General features: G+C 37.5%; 1 long non-coding RNA gene across 1 annotated transcript; it reads left to right on the top strand.

The window, feature by feature from the left end:
• The first annotated feature begins 1,548 nt into the window (after positions 1-1,548).
• On the top strand, positions 1,549-5,978 carry LOC130707255 (uncharacterized). The gene is made up of 3 exons (XR_009007160.1): positions 1,549-1,655; positions 2,953-3,118; positions 5,674-5,978. It is a non-coding gene; the product is annotated as an uncharacterized LOC130707255 (long non-coding RNA).
• The last annotated feature ends 11,554 nt before the right edge of the window (positions 5,979-17,532 follow it).

Here is a 17,532-nt window from a genome sequence, read left to right as displayed (position 1 = left end):
AAAGATATAAATAATGTACAGAATTTATCTTGATGCTGTGTCTTTACATACAGCCAACCATGAAGCCCATACTCAGTAAAAATAAGCACAGAGTTTTCAACCCCCTTTGGAGGTAGCCGTCTTGGCCCACTTGTTCCCTTCTACCTTTGCTCTTCATGACCTGTTTCATCACTGCTCACTATATCACCCTTGCTCTGATCTTTTTGGATTTATCTCCATGTGATTGCCTTTGAACTTGGTGGCAACTTTGGCTTTGATAATTTTAACTCTGGGTAGTCTCTAGGGCACATCTGCTACCGGCTTTTGGCTCTTCTGACTATTGAACCCTCTGTCTTGTCATCAAATCCTCCCTAGTCTCAGAACCTACAGGGCCGTGTTTGGATTATATTTTGAAGGATGAACTGAATTCACAAAAGATAAAGTGGAAGAACATTCCAAACCAAGGCAATAACATATTCAAAGGTAAAAAATCCTGAAAGAAGTTGGCACATTTCACTATGCTGTGATGGTGTATTCAGATATTCGATCATCTTCAGAGGGACTTCTGTGGCTCCGAATACAATCTGATGGCTTGACTCTTGGCAGAGCTCATAAAGGGAGAGCCTAGGAGTGGGCATTTGATTTTATGGAATAATTGTCTGGGCAGAGAACATATATTGTAAATCATCTACATATACCAAGGTGAAGTGAGTGTGGATGAAGTCACCAAAGGAGAGTGTGCGAAGTAAAGCAAGAAGAGAAGTCAGGAAAGCGGCTGAGGAACATAAATGTCGAGGCAGTTGAAGCTTATCATCAACTAGGATATGGCACCAGTGTGAGCCTCATTGGTTAGCAGGGACATCACTAGGATTTGACATTGAAACAGGAGGTAGGGTACGTTCACAAAGAGGCGTTTAGTTTTGACTGACAATATTTATCGTTAATAATACCGTTAGTAAAGGTGAGGCATAATTACAAAGTGATGCCAGATGGACAAATGGTAGCATTTAAGAAAGATCTTTCATGGGATACCTCAAAGAGTGACATTCCTAATTTACAAACCGGCAGTAAGATCCAAAGTAGAGATAATGAGATACTCAGGGAGACGTTCAGATGAGCAATATGCTAAATCATGTTTTGCTATTTTTTTTTTCCGAATTCTCACATTCGGACTTCAGTACATATATTGCCATATTTTCTTTTTTTAGGCTGTTCTTTTTCCATAGGGCTATGGATCCCTAAAGTTTATATTCTCACTCTAGGTTGGAGATAATGGCAGTCAGAAACTGTTAGATAAGATCAATTAGTCAGTCTACTCGGGCAAGGAGTGGGGTTAAACTTGGGTGTGCCACTAAAATGGACCTCATCCGATAATACGATGCCTCACTGCCAAACTTCATGAATCTCCAAAGCTCTCTCTAGTCTACAGGGCATTCTTTGATTGTCTCTAATTCTTGCACAAAAACAAACACACAAACAAACAATATGGAAATATACTCATTTCTTTTCTTCCAGTATACGTAAGCTTTTTGCTTCTTCATTGACAGCTGGTTGGCCTCCTGAGACACGGTTCTGAGCAATATCCAGAAACAAGATTAGTGCCTGAGGAGGAACATTGTGAAATCAGTAAGAAAGCAACCTTGCTGATCCAAAGGAGCAAAATAGTTCTTTGGTTGGTGAGTGTTCCAAGCAAAAATGCTTAAAGGGTCCAGAGAGTTCTACTTCTCACCTGACTCAGGGTCAGTTAAATTTCATTTCTGTTGAGTCTTGGATCATGAATGGGTGAAACTGTTGCTCACTGTAGGGCAGCTCACTCATTTCCTTTGTTACATGCTCTTGTTTTGCCATGAACACTAAGTGACCTCAAACACATTTTTTTCTAAAATTGGAGCAACAAGGGACTTGAAAAAAAATGAAACTCATGAGACAGCTATCTCTCTTGGCTCCTGAAAAGGCTGCTTCTTAGTCGCCCCACGAAAGATGAAATGATGTTACTGACCCCATTTCTCAACAATGATAAATGGATTGCTTCGGCAATAAATGCAAGGATACTGGCTAAGAATGCTTTCAGAGCTTTATTTTTGCCTTATATGTTTATCATGGATTCAACCAATTAAAAGCTGAACCAAACTAGAGCTCAAAACATCACTTTTTTTTAAATGTTGCAAGGATTTCAAATATAAAATCACTAAAGACCTCATATGCACATTGAATGTCTCTTCCCCTCCCCCAAGTTCCATGTAAATAAAGTATATTTCTTGCATTCTACCATTAACTGTGCCAGATTATCAAGTTTTCTCCTGAACAAAGTTTGGATGCTTTCATTACAATTTCCTTGTAATATAATTATGACATTTTGAAGGAAATAAGAAGTCATCAGGAAACATTTAAAAAGATTACTGGCAAAGATATCTGCCTAATTCTGGAAGAAATCAGGTTTAGATTAAGCAACAGAAATGATAGAAGGAACTATATCTCTTATTTGGTAATTCGGAGAGACAAGGAATCTTTACTCCCTGCAAAAGGCAAACAAAATCCTCCATCTCTAAAAAAATCATTAAGTAAAAGTTCTTTATGGTGGCAGGTGGCGCTGATAGAAAGCCTCAGGAATTTTTTTGTTTGTTTATTTTTGTGTTGATTTATAGCTTGCATTTTTTCAAAAATGATTTCAGGTTACCAAGAGAATATGCTTGAAAGATTCAAAAGGTTGTTACAGAAAAGATCAACGTATGTGACTTAGCATTTGTGGTTCTGAAATAGATATGAACTTTTCTTAATGTGATAATTTGAAGGAAAATTCCTTTCTATATTTATTTTTCTATCTACCTACTTTGGTGTTTATTTAACAAATATTTATTTATTTATTTTTTAAGATTTGTTTTATTTTTTTTGATGTGGACCATTTTTAAAGTCTTTATTGAATTTGTTACAATATTGCTTCTGTTTCATGTTTTGGGTTTTTTTTGGCCACAGGGCATGTGGGATCTTAGCTCCCCGACCAGGGATCGAACCTGCACTCCCTGCATTGGAAGGCGAAGTGTTAACCACTGGACCACCAAGGAAATCCCAACAAATATTTATTGCTTATGTTCTTTGCACAGTTTGAAGCACTGGGGACCAAAGAAAGTGTAAGATTGAGGTGAGCCTTCAGCTGTTGTATGTGGGAGATGAGTGGTCTCCACTTTGCTGAAAAATCGCATAATTATTATTTATGATCAAAGAGAAAATTGTTCTCATAATCATCAGATGTTTGTTTCAGTAGACCAGTGTTTCCCCAAACTTGGCTAATCATCAAATCATCAGAGACACTTGTAAAACATAACTATTCCTAGCCCTCATCCTTGAATCTTTAATTCAAGGCCTGGCCGGTGGGGATGGGAATCTCTAGTTTTAACAGACAGCCAGGTGAGTTGGCTACTTAGCAAAGTGTCAACTACATGGTATAAGAGTATAAACTCTGTCCAGGCAGGGACCACGTCTTATTTACCTTGGTGTTTAGTGCTTAGCATTGTGCTGGGCACATAAGAGGCACTCGATAAATGTTTGTTAAACAGAACAGTAGACATCTCCACAAATAGCCTTTCTGGAAGGCCTCACTTCTTGTTATAGTTCTAACTTCATGCTGTCTGTGCTCTTCATTCCTTGATGCTTTTCCCACATGGTATAAATACTCCTCTCTGCTCACCAACTCTTAGCATCCTCATGTCATCTTTCATCTTGATCAAAAACATCAGTTTGAATAGAAAATTAATTACCCATCAGGATATTACTCATTTCTTTTGGCCTTCAGCCGGAGGATCTTTATGTAGCATATCAGTGTCTACAGACCTGGGTGTAGATTGGTATTAAGAATATTATAACTTGTGTTTATGTAATATCTTTCTCTTAGGACTGAAATCATTCTTCAGGCATTATTTAGCAAGTACAATCTATTCATCCCTCTGTAGGTGCGTATGTTGTCCTAAGGATGCCTTACACATGAGTCTAGTTGATTGGACCACCAAGAATTTAGTGGCAATGATTCTTCCACCTGGCTGCTGGGCCTCAGGGTGCCTGAAAAAGGTGTGTCCCAACAAGCAAAGGCATCTCCCCTTCAGACAGGCAATAGTTTGACGCTTAGTTTATAACTAGGTGTTACCTTACCTGGAGGGGTGAAACAAGGCTGGGGCAGGCCAAGGGAGGAGTGTCTTGGCAAAGAGGATGTGGTCAATGGTAGAAGCTTGTGACAGACTGACCTGAATCTTAGATGGGAAGACAGGAAGAATCTGATCCAACAGGTCAGAACTGACAACTGGTAGAAAGTGAAAGTGAAGATTGGCATGCTGAAGAGATTTCCCTGAGGTCACTGACTAGTTGACACAACCATGGATAAAACTGAACTTTGACCTAAAATCCAGTCACCAGACCACATCCTGTAGATACTCAACATCCTCGAAGGTCTAATCAGTCAACTTGTCTGGGCAAGGCTAATTGAAAGTTAGTCTTCTGAGAAGTCCCCCTATCCCGCCATTGAGCCCTAGATTCTAGGAGAAAAATTCCTGAGGTTATTCATCCCATTGCTTCTTGGAACACATACGTGGAAGAACATGTCTTAGTCAAGATAAATTTCCTTAGACAATTATCAAGCACTGATACTCTTACTGACAAGGCATGTATTTCTATACTGTTGGTTAGTAACTGATACCAGCTAGCATCAGATAATATTACATCAAATTTCTCTTCATTTGTGGTTAGACTTTTGCATATTCTGAGAAGACAGGTATGAATCACAGGTATTCAGCTATCTAACAAGTTCCCAGTATTTGCCAATCTCTGTAGGAACTTGAAGTTTTCCCAGTTGGCTTAGAGCCAGTGGGCCCTGCAGGCACTGTAAGGTGCTTATGGAAACCCAGCGTGTGCAGATTACTTCCAGCGTCGCTGAACCTCAGGGATGATAAATGCTTTATGGAGTAAAGAATGCTAAGAAGACGTTTAGTCCTCTCCTCCACGACTCTAGCTGCCCCCCAGATGTAAATCTTACTCAGTATTTTAATTGAACTTGTTAACCCCTTATTAAGGTTGTGACTTATGGCGTGAGAATTAGCTTTTTCAGGGAGTTTATAATTTTCCCTTCAGAAACAGAAATCTAATGACATAATCACTGAAGAGGATTTTTCTAGAATGGAAAATGGGAAGTCTCATTTTCAGTACAAGGGGAGAGTTAAATGCTGCATGTAGCAGAGTGACAATCCCATCTATCATTTTGACTCATTACATGATGTTGTATGAGCTCTTTTACTCCTTTCCCTGGTCTCTGATAAACCTTAGGAAAAGCCTGTTATAGAGTCCAGGCTTCATGAAGCTACATTTGTTAAGTATCTCCTAACAGCAGGAAATTTATTCCTCATTACACCTCTGTAGGATAGATATTTTCACTGCCATTTTACCACAAAAACTAAGCCTGAGAGACATTAAATAATTTTCTAAGATCACACAGTTATCAAGAGGCAGTGGTAGGCCTTGAATCTTATCCGTGTCTCTCTGGCTTCAGAACCCAAGCAGCATGACTTGTAACAGGAGGTTGGGGAAATAGATGAGTTGAAAGACCATAGTTTTTGGCTTGGCTTCACAACCAAGTGTGTGGATATATGAAATTTTATTCTTTCCAGTATCTGTCCTCATCTGTACACTGCTTGCTCTCATTTTATTCCACAGATTAATTTGTGAGGGGCCTATTGATAGCTCTGGTACCAAAGTTTCGACCGCAGTGAGAGACCCAAGGATGTCAAGGAAAAAACTCAAAGCAGCCATATTCAGTTATGGAAGACAGAGACGAAGAGGTTTGACACAGGGGACACTCTCTGAAAGTGAATGTTTAGGTAACTGCCCGTCTGGCCCTTGCATTTTGTCTTCTAAACTCCTGTGTTTAGTGGTTGGGTGTAGTTCCAAGGGTTGTTCTGTCTTTCTAAAGCCTTTAGAGAATTTCCTGGCCTGCCTTGTTGGAGTCAAACAGTGGTTTAAGGCAGTGGCTAATTAAAGAACTGCTGGTGATCCCTTTTAAGGTTTTCTAAACTATTAAGTGTTCTGAGAACTAGGGTAAAGTGCTCTAAAGATTTAAGATTTCACCTTTGTAGAACTATATGACCTGAAAATATAAACTTTATAAAAAAATAAATCAGAAAAGTCACTGTATAAGTTAGCTTCTCTGAATAAAAGAGTAATTTCTGCTTTTCATTTTACTTGGGATGTTTTCTCGTGGATCCAAAATAGGATTTAATCTTCAGAAACTTGTTTTTCACCTAGTTTTAATGGGCCATACCTGTCTCCTACAGCATCCCACAGTGGCCAGGGTCTGATGTTGTCTGTTAGAAGATTTATGTTTTTGTCTGGGTTCTCCCCCATTAGTTAGCTGTGTGTCCTTGAGCAAGTCTCCTAACCTTTCTGAGTTTCATTATTTGTAAATGAGGACACTGGGGTCTTTGACATCTTATAATCTCTGCCAGGTCTATATTCCGTGATCTTATGGTATACCATTTGGTTTCTGGTTTAAAAAAAATCCCTAAACTAATGATTTACCTATAGAATTATAATGTTACATTTATGATTACTATTAACAATTCCTTCTTAATTGTTTTCTAAATGCTATGATATGAATTTATGAGTCATTGGGAAGAGCTCAGGAAATAGAACCTTACATACACATTTTTATTTAAGGGGAAGAGTATGTGTTTCCAAGTATTTTAATGAAGAATCAAATGTTGAACTTGTCCGTTTAGCTGTTTAACTCATCCAAAGAGATACATGGGCTGTGGGAAGCTGGGAGTGGCTTTAATTTTACTCAGGAACAAACATTTTATTTCATGATATTTTAGTGTTGGAATTGTAATCATGTCTGTGTTCTATTCTACTTTTCTTTCTGGCCAAATAAGCAGATACGTTGTTTTACATAGTAAGGGTGTTGATGGTTTTTGAAAGGAAAACAATCTGATTTTTGAGCAGATTGTTTTTTATGGGTCAGCACTTTTGTGACTGTAACAGACTGTGACTGATTAAGACAAATGGTTGTTGGATGACTTGAAGGAAGGAGAGGTTTATTCAATGAGCAACTAGAGAGGGTAATAATTCTGGCTTTTGAGAGCAGCCAGGAGTCTCTAGCCATCGAACACAAATTCTAGCTATAGACACCAAGGCTTGGCAATATCAAGTCTCATTTGGAAAACTTTTTTCTTACACTGGGACATGTCAGATTCCCAGTTGAAAAGGAGGTCTACTGAAGATACCCTAATTAAAGATAATTCTGATAAGACTAAAGAGACATGATAACTAAATGCAAGGAATGGTCTTAGATTGAATTCTGGACTGAAAAAAATTGTGTAAAGAACGTCACTGGGACAAATGGCAAAACTGGATTTTTGACTCTGGATTAGAAAATAAAATAACTAAATTCTGATTTTAGTTATCATACTGTGGTTATGTCAGAGAATGCTTTTGTTCTTAGGAAGTATAGATGGAAGTATTTAGGAGGAAAGGGGCATGATGTATACAACCTATTGTTAAACTGTTCATAAAGAATAATATACATACATAGGATAGTAACTCATAAAGCAATTTCGCTTGCAACTTCTTTTGTAAGTTTGAAAGTAAAATGTTACCATAAAGAGAAAAAACTTGCCTGATTTTGCAGAATTGGGGGAAATGTTAACAAATTCATCACATTCCCTTTGGCCAGGACCAGCAAGCTGGTGAACTTCTAAACTTAGAAATTCAAGGATTTAGATGAAAATAAAAGCCTTAAGCTTATTGGTACCATGAAACCATAAGCCTTGCCCTCTCTCCTTACTTAACATCGCAACCTGTTCTTTTGTATCATTATCCTTTGTCCTGGATCAGTCTGGGTAAGAGCTTGAGTTAATCAGTTCCACTCTTTCAGAAAGTCTTTGTAATACCTTGACCTAAGTCAGAAGAAATATGTGTAAAATCTCCCCAGGAACTGGGGAAGACTTCAGTATTTTTCAAGCTAGTGGGCCTTTTTTGTTGTAAGCCAAGGACTGTAGATTATATTTCACATCTCTCTCACCCAGCTTAGTCTCTTCTCCCTTTTCTCACTATAAAGGCAAAAACCCCGAAATCCTGGCCTTTGTGAAGCCGTTCGTGTGTGTGTATGGTGGTGCAGTTTCAGCCACCCCAATCACCAGGAACAATAATGCACAATTAATATTGTGCAACAGTCTGTTGCCCTCCTAAGGGTCAAATTAAAATTGACGCATCTAATCATGTTTTCACTGAGACTCATGCAAGTTGCTGGGAGAAGGCATCGGTGGGCTATAGAAAGAGGGCAACCCGTTAGGGTCTTTTATTTTAACAGGAGTATTTGTTTTTACATGTGGCTTTTCATTGCTCCTGGAGTATTAACAACATAATGCTGAAGATACCAGGCTCATATTTGCAATTCCCACCCAAAGAGCTACCTTTGATCTCATCTGGAGTTCATATTCTGGGAGTCTTGGGGAATAAAAGTCTTTTCTTGCTACTTCATGGCTGTAAAAGCATGTCTGATTTGGGGGCTTCACATAAGCTGTCTGTGAAGTAGAGGCTGCTTTGAAAGAATCTGGTCAGCTGTAACATTCCTGGAGGAGCAGGGTGTTCAGAGAACACGATTCTTCTTCGAAACAAAGATCCTCATCAGAGTTGTGAGGCCGAAGGAGGTTAGAAGGATACTTTTGCCTTCAGGGTGTCCCATCTCAGCCTCTGGGTACTAGTCTGGGCAGGTAACCAGGCTGAGCAGGCTGTGCTTTAGCTGACACCTTCAGGATGAACAGACAGGGAGAAACTTGTAGTCATTTTTCTTGGCAGAAGCCACAACCCAGCCCAAGTTAATTATGTCTGAGGAGAAGAATAGTGTCTGGGCACCTGCAATTTTCAATTTGGTACCTCATTTTCCAGTGCCAAGCATTCTATCAAGCCATTCACATATGTCTTCACAAAGTCCCTTCCTGGTTTCTCATCAGACAATGGGAACTCTGAGTTTAGAAACTTCTCTGTGATTGTCACTGTTTACTGAGAACTTCGTATGTGCCAGAGCTGATTAAATAGCTCTACATACATCCTGTCTTTTAATCTTGATAACAACCCTTTGAAGGAGTTATTATTGTTGCTCCCACTTAGTAGTTGAGAAAACTGAAGCTTAGAGAATATCTTGCCCCAAATCACATGACTGAATATTGTGGAACTGGTGCTTCACATCAAGCCTGCCAGACTGAAACACTCAAGGTTTACATAAAGTTCTGTCTAGGAATAAATGTTTCTTCTCTTAACATACCTATGAATTAGAGGGTGGGCATTTTTGGGTCTGATTTTGTAGCCAGACCTAACTTAGGGGTTTTCCCCAGAACTACAGATTGTTAGAGCTAAACACAGAACTGCTCCTCTCTGTATTATTTAAATCTGTTCCTTTTCCTAATAATAAACGTCATTGGCAATGTATTGTCTTTAGAAAGGCTCTGACTTAAGGATTAGGAAAGGCTGATAAAATTACCTTCAAAAGTGTATAACTTGCTGCTCAACTGACTCCTTCCCCACAAACCGTAAATATGCAAGTCTCTCATCTAAAAACAAAACAAAACAAACAAAACAAGAAAGCAAACAAAAATCACCTCTCTCAATCCTACATCCTCCTTTATCTACAGTCCTATCTGTCTCTTTCTCTTAGCAGTCAAGTTTCTTGGGAAAAAAGTGTTGACAGTTACAGTTTCCGTTTTTTGGCATTCTGCTCATTCTTAAACCTACTGCAATCTGTCTCCTACACACATCTCCACACTGCACTAACACTTTTCTGGAAAGGTCATCAGTTTCCCCAACGTCAAAGTCAGTGTATCCTCCACCCTCTAATATTTTTAATAAAATTTTCAATCATTCAGAAAAGTTAAAAGAACTATACAGGGCATAGTTCTAGCCATATACCTAACCTCTAAATTCTACAAATAATGTTTTACTGTATTTTCTTTATCTGTCTGTCCTTCCATCCATCCATCAATCCATCCAGTTCAAAGTAAGTTGCAAGCTTCAGTGTACTTCACTTCTAAGAGTGTATGTCATTGACTAGAGTTCAATGCATTCTTTTTAATATTCTTCTTTCCTGACTTTAACTTCTCATGGTATCTTGTCACATCTCTGTGCTGAAACTCCCAAACCCAGGCTTAACCATTTCCGACACTGGTATCCAATTATCTAATGAACAGTCAGATATCAGAGTCTTCTTATAATTCTCTTTTGCTTGACACTGTTTCTTCTTTCTCTCTTTGGCCTTTCCCTTTCAATATATTTTCTGTCCCTTTTTCTCTCACCCACTCCTTAAACATTGTGTGTTTGATCTCTCTGACTTGGCTATTCTCTCATATCTCCATCATTTCCCTGTATCTTAGGTTTTGTTCCCTATGAAACAGATTATATGATAGAGGTTTGCATGTAGGACGTTGGTTGGGGGAGTGCTCTTAGGAACAATACAAAGTGAAGGAAGCAGGATGACATTATTACAGAGGGCACAGCTGCCTCCAAGTAGAGCTCTGGAATTTGAACAGCTCTTTAAAACTGTCCCAAATCAAGGCAAGGCGGCTAGGCCTTTTATCCTTGTATCAAACAGTGATTAGAAATCCACTGTTCACCTTGGGCCTTTTTGATGAGGCTTCTGTGGTGTTATGCTAAACTAAAACCCAGAGTTTGGGAAATCACTGCTATGAGTTGTTATGTACTATGGCTTGCCCTGGTTAGAGACTGCACCTTCTCTGAAAATTACTGTTTGCTCAAGGAAACCTGTGTGTGTGTGTGTGTGTGTGTGTGTGTGTGTGTGTGTGTGTGTCTATTCAAAGTGACCAATGAGAAACTAAAGGATTTAAGAAGAAAATAAGGAGGAGGACATATCTTTATTACCCACTAGCAGAGAGACCCTGAAGTGGGCCTAGACTGGGAAATAGGTATGTCACATATGGCAGTGTAGGCTGTGTACCGCAGAACTCCAGGGATTGCCTTTCATCTGGTAACTAAACCTATTACTGTCCCATTCAACTGATCTGTCTTCCTCAATTATTTTATGAGACAAATTCACACTCTTGAATTTTATATTTTACTTCCCCTCATTTTTATCCTTACTGATTTTTTGTCTACTTGTTCTATCAATTATTGAGAAAAGGTATGTTGAAACGTCTGACTATAATTGTGGATTGTCTGTTTCTTCTTTTAAGTTCTATTGGTTTTTGCTTCACGTATCTTCAAACACTGTTTTTAAGAGGCTTATATATTTATGATTAATATGGCCTCTTGACTCCTTTATCATTATTAAATGTTCCTATTTATCCCTGATATTTCCTGTTCTGAAGTTTACTTTCTCTGATATTAATAGAATCACTTCAGCTTTCTTATGCTTACTGTTTGCATAGTATATATTTTTCCATCCTTTTCTTTTTAACCTATCTGAGTCTTTTATTTAAAGTGAGTTTTGTGGAAACAGCATATCATTGGGTTTTACCTTTATGACGCAACCTGATGATCTATGCCTTTTAATTGGAATGTTTAGGCCATTTACATTTAATCTGGTTGTTGTAGTTTGGTTTAAATTTATCACCTTGTTATTTGTTTTTTATTTATCCTGTATCTCCTTTGTTCCCTTTTCCCTTTTTTCTTTCTTTTTTTTAAATTTTAAACATCTTTATTGGAGTATAATTGCTTTACAGTGGTGTGTTAGTTTCTGCTTTATAACAAAGTGAATCAGCTATACTATAGTTGCCTTCTTTCTTGAATTGACTATTTTGTATGATTGCGTTTTTCTACCATTGATTTATTGATAATAACTCTTTGTTTCATATTTTTGGCAGTTGCAGTAGAATTTATAGTACACATTTTTAACTTATCACAGTTTACCTTCAAATAATGTTATACCACTTCATATTCAGTGCAAGAATCTTACATTTTCAGCTCCCATCCTTTGTGGTATTCTATATATAAAACCTACAATACACTGTTATCATTATTGCTTTAACTTTTATTTTTTTAAAAGATAAAAAATTTCTTTATATTTACTCTCACATTTACTATTCCTGGTGCTCTTTATTCCTTTGTGTAAATCCAAATTTCCATCTGGTATCATTTTCCTTCTGCCTGAAGAACTTCCTGTAGTACAGCTCTGTTGGTGATGAATTCTCTCAGCTTTTGTTTGTCCCAACAATCTTTATTTTGCCTTCATTCTTGAAAAATATTTTCACTGGATGTAGAATTCTACGTTGACACTTGTTTTCTTCCATCACTTTAAAGATGTCATATCATGAAAAGCAAGCCCTGGAGTTTTGTGTTACACAGCCTGCATCACCATATGTGGCAATCCCGTGTCCCAATCCAGGCACACTTCAGGGCCTCTCTGCTAGTGTGTGATAAAGATATGTCTTCCTCCCCCAGTGCTTCTTGAATTCTTCTTGTTTCCTACTGGCAACTTGGGATAGAACACACACACACACACACACACACACACACACAGACACGTTTCCTTGATCAAATCATAATTCTCAGAGATGGTATAGTCTAATTCACTATTGAAGCAGAGAAAGATTTTCCTCAAGTCAATGTTATCTGCCTGTAGGACTTTATGTAATCATGAAGAGAACATTCAATTCCCCTTTTCTAAAGTTTGGATTCCATATACTATGTGTCTTGCCTTGCACAAGATATTAGGTTAATAGTATGAATGGGTAACAGGGTTATCTTCTGACATCCTCTTTTGCTTACACAAAGAATTGGCAAAAATTTTGAAGTGATAGTTTTTTCTTAAATTGGGCCACATCAAGTTTTTAATCTGTTCCTAATCAGAGGATATGTGACTGTATGTTTATTTTTCACTTTCAGTTATACTTATATAATATCATTCCTCTCCTCTTAAAGATGAGACTGATTATTTTCTCCTTTGGGATCTCATTGTATCCTGAAAATTAATCATAACACCTGTAACATTTCACTGCATTTATTTATTTACACATCACTTTTTATTCTATATATCTGTAGAAGACAAAAATCAGTAATTTGTTTTTGTTTCTAGAACATTGCATAATACATGAGACATAATCTAAGAAATATTTGTTGATTGAATTAATGAATGAATGAAGCCCTGTGTAATTATTTTGGTGCTATTGCCTAAATCATGATATTAATCGAGGATGTATGTTGGTCATTATTGTTCAAAGAGTTTTGATTTTAGCACTATTAGTATGATTTTGTAATATGTATAGTCAGTCAGTTTTGTGAAAACAATATGAAAATTACAGCAAGGAGTATGTTTGGTGAAATAAACCTGTAATCTTTGTGAATATCTTTCAGTGTAGTCAAAACACTTGGAGAAGTTAGTAGTTGCTTTTTTTTTTTTTGTATCCAGTTTTTATTTTTTATTTTTTTTAACATCTTTATTGGAGTATAATTGCTTTACAATGGTGTGTTAGTTTCTGCTTTATAACCAAGTGAATCAGTTATACATACACATACGTTCCCATATCTCTTCCCTCTTAAATCTCCCTCCCTCCCACCCTCCCTATCCCACCCCTCTAGGTGGTCACAAAGCACTGAGCTGATCTCCCTGTGCTATGCGGCTGCTTCCCACTAGCTATCTATTTTACGTTTGGTAGTGTATATATGTCCATGCCACTCTCTGGACAGCTACATGTAAAAGAATAGTAGTTGCTTTTTGAGGATGTCTGCTGGTGAAAAAAATGAAAGACCTAGTAGGAACTAGATGGAGAAGTGGTTTGAAGTGGTTAAATTCTTTAATATATGAGGCCAAGCCATGATATAAAAATGTACAAAAAGGGATTGGAAACATGGCAGTGGTGTAGATCCTTTGAGAATTCAGGCCTGTTCATTTAGACCTCTCCAGATTGGCGCCAGAGGGGCCAGGAAGTTAGGGCAGAAGAGTCTCTGCTATCTCAACTTTTTTGCCTGGAGTCCAAGTAGAATGCTTTGGCAGAACCCTAGAGACCAGTAGTTTGTCCAATCTAAATATATTGAAAGTTACCCTTAGGAATGAACAGTAGCTTACTGATTCTTGATACAGTCCACAGAAAGTTTAATTTGTTTATTTTATAAGGTGGTCAAACATCCATCCACAGTTTCCAGAGTTAATATCACAACAGTAACACAATAGGACTCATGTATACAAAACTATTTGGAAAAGAGAAAAGGAAACAGAACATTGCTTTATGCATGTTACCAATGGACTCCTGGGAGGACATTAATTGGAGGTAAACAGGGACGTTCAGAATTTTGTGTATTTTAGTTTGGGAGCTGTTTGTACTGAGAGAACCTTGGCAAGGACTATGAACTGTGGACTCTGACTTAACTTTATTTTTCAGAAAAGGAACAGTCTTGCATGTTAAGAGGACAACAGAATTAACACTAATCTGCCCACTTTTTGGGTCACATCTGTGCTGCAGATTTGGCTGTAAATGGAGTGGTTGCATTTCCTAGTCCTAGATCTGAGAAAACATGTTCATGAATTATTATGATTATAAATACAGCCTATAAAAATGCATACATGTGTGTTCAAACACAAGCATAGATGCCCTCACATGTACCTCCTCATAAATGGTGCTACAATTGTAACATAAGCTATAATAGATCTTGTTGGTTGCCATTTACGTATATGTTTTTTCCTCCAACAAGTGACTGAAATTTAGAAGTTATTTGTAAGCTAGTTATAGCTAGAACCATAAACTCAGAAACTTTCAGGACAGAGTGTATTTTATTTTATTTATTTATTTATTTTCTCTTTAACAGATGGTTTTTTTTGTTTTGGGTCCAGATTTTCTTTTATTTATTTCTTTGTACAGTAGGTTCTTATTAGTTATCCATTTAATACACATCAGTGCATATATGTTAATCCCAATCTCCCAATTCATCCCCCCACCCCCGCCATCCCCCACCACTTCCCCCCTTGGTATCCATACGTTTGTTCTCTACATCTGTGTCTCCATGTCTGCCCTGCAAACCGGTTCATCAGTACAATTTTTCTAGGTTCAACATATATGCGTTAATATACGATATTTGTTTTACTCTTTCTGACTTACTTTACTCTGTATGACAGCCTCTAGATCCATCCACGTCTCTACAAATGACCCAATTTCATTCATTTTTATGGCTAAGTAATACTCCATTGTATATATGTACCACATCTGCTTTATCCATTCATCTGTCAATGGGCATTTAGGTTGCTTTCATGACCTGGCTATTGTAAATAGTGCTGCAGTGAACATTGGGGTGCATGTGTCTTTTTGAATGATGGTTTTCTCTGGGTATATGCCCAGTAGTGGGATTGCTGGGTCATATGGTAATTCTATTTTTAGTTTTTTAAGGAACCTCCATATTGTCCTCCATAGTGGCTGTATCAATTTACATTCCCACCAACAGTGCAGGAGGGTTCCCTTTTCTCCACACCCTCTCCAGCATTTGTTGTTTGTAGATTTTCTGATGATGCCCATTCTAACTGGTGTGAGGTGATACCTCATTGTACTTTTGATTTGCATTTCTTTAATAATTAGTGATGTTGAGCAGCTTTTCATGTACTTCTTGGCCATCTGTATGTCTCCTTTGGAGAAATGTCTATTTAGATCTTCTGCCCATTTTTGGATTGGGTTGTTTCTTTTTTTAATATTGAGCTGCGTGAGCTGTTTATATATTTTGGAGATGACTCCTTTGTCCGTTGATTCATTTGCAAATACTTTCTTCCATTCTGAGGGTTGTCTTTTTGTCTTGCTTATGGTTTCCTTTGCTGAGCAAATGCTTTTAAGTTTCATTAGGTCTCATTTGTTTATTTTTGTTTTTATTTCCATTACTCTAGGAGGTGGATCAAAAAAGATCTTGCTGTGATTTATGTCAAAGAGTGTTCTTCCTATGTTTTCCTCTAAGAGTTTTATAGTGTCCAGTCTTACATTTAGGTCTCTAATCCATTTTGAGTTTATTTTTGTGTATGGTGTTAGGGAGTGTTCTAATTTCATTCTTTTACATGTAGCTGTCCAGTTTTCCCAGCACCACTTATTGAAGAGACTGTCTTTACTCCATTATATATCCTTGCCTCCTTTGTCATAGATTAGTTGACCATAGGTGCGTAGGTTTATCTCTGGGCATTCTGTCTTGTTCCATTGATCTATATTTCTGTTTTTGTGCCAGTACCATGCTGTCTTGATTACTGTAGCTCTGTAGTATGGTCTGAAGTCAGGGAGTCGATTGCTCCAGCTCTGTTTTTTTCCTTCAAGACTGCTTTGTCTATTCGGGGTCTTTTGTGTCTCCATACAAATTTTAAGACTTTTTCTTCCAGTTCTGTAAAATATGCCATTGGTAATTTGATAGGGATTGCATTGAATCTGTAGATTGCTTTGGGTAGTATAGTTATTTTCACAATATTGATTCTTCCAATCCAAGAACATGGCATATCTCTCCACCTGTTTGTATCGTCTTTAATTTCTCTCATCAGTGTCTTGTAGTCTTCTGCAAACAGGTCTTTTGTCTCCTTAGGTAGGTTTATTCCTAGGTATTTTATTCTTTTTGTTGCAATGATAAATGGGAGTGTTTCCTTAATTTCCCTTTCAGATTTTTCATCATTATTGTGTAGGAATGCAAGAGATTTCTGTGCATTAATTTTGTATCCTGCAACTTTACCAAATTCATTGATTAGCTCTAGTAGTTTTCTGGTGGCATCTTTAGGATTCTCTGTATAGTATCATGTCATCTGCAAACAGTGACAGTTTTACTTCTTCTTTTCCAATTTGGATTCCTTTTATTTCTTTTTCTTCTCTGATTCCTGTTGAATAACTAGGACTTCCAAAACTCTGTTGAATAACCGTGGTGAGAGTGGACATCCTTGTCTTGTTCCTGATCTTAGAGGAAATGGTTTCAGTTTTTCACCATTGAGAATAATGTTTGCTGTGGGTTTGTCATATATGGCCTTTATTATGTTGAGGTAGGTTCCCTCTATGCCCACTTTCTGGAGAGTTTTTTATCATAAATGGGTGTTGAATTTTGTCAAAAGATTTTTCTGCTTCTATTGAGATGATCATATGGTTTTTATTCTTCAATTTGTTAATATGGGGTATCACATTGATTGATTTGCGTATATTGAAGAATCTTTGCATCCCTGGGATAAATCCCACTTGATCATGGTGTATGATCCTTTTAATGTGTTGTTGGATTCTGTTTGCTAGTATTTTGTTGAGGATTTTTGCATCTATATTCATCAGTGATATTGGTCTGTAATTTTCTTTTTTTGTAGTATCTTTGTCTGGTTTTGGTATCAGGGTGATGGTGGCCTCATAGAATGAGTTTGGGAGTGTTCCTTCCTCTGCAATTTTTTGGAAGAGTTTGAGAAGGATGGGTGTTAGCTCTTCTCTAAATGTTTGATAGAATTCATTTGTGAAGCCATCTGGTCCTGGACTTTTGTTTGTTGGAAGATTTTTAATCAGAGTTTCAATTTCATTACTTGTGATTGGTCTGTTCATATTTTCTATTTCTTCCTGGTTCAGTCTTGGAAGGTTATACCTTTCTAAGAATTTG

The sequence above is a fragment of the Balaenoptera acutorostrata genome, chromosome 2 (assembly GCF_949987535.1).
Source record: "Balaenoptera acutorostrata chromosome 2, mBalAcu1.1, whole genome shotgun sequence".
In the NCBI taxonomy this organism is placed as follows: Eukaryota; Metazoa; Chordata; class Mammalia; order Artiodactyla; family Balaenopteridae; genus Balaenoptera; species Balaenoptera acutorostrata.
Note: the sequence above shows the minus strand (reverse complement) of the source record. Positions and strands in the feature narration are given on the sequence as shown.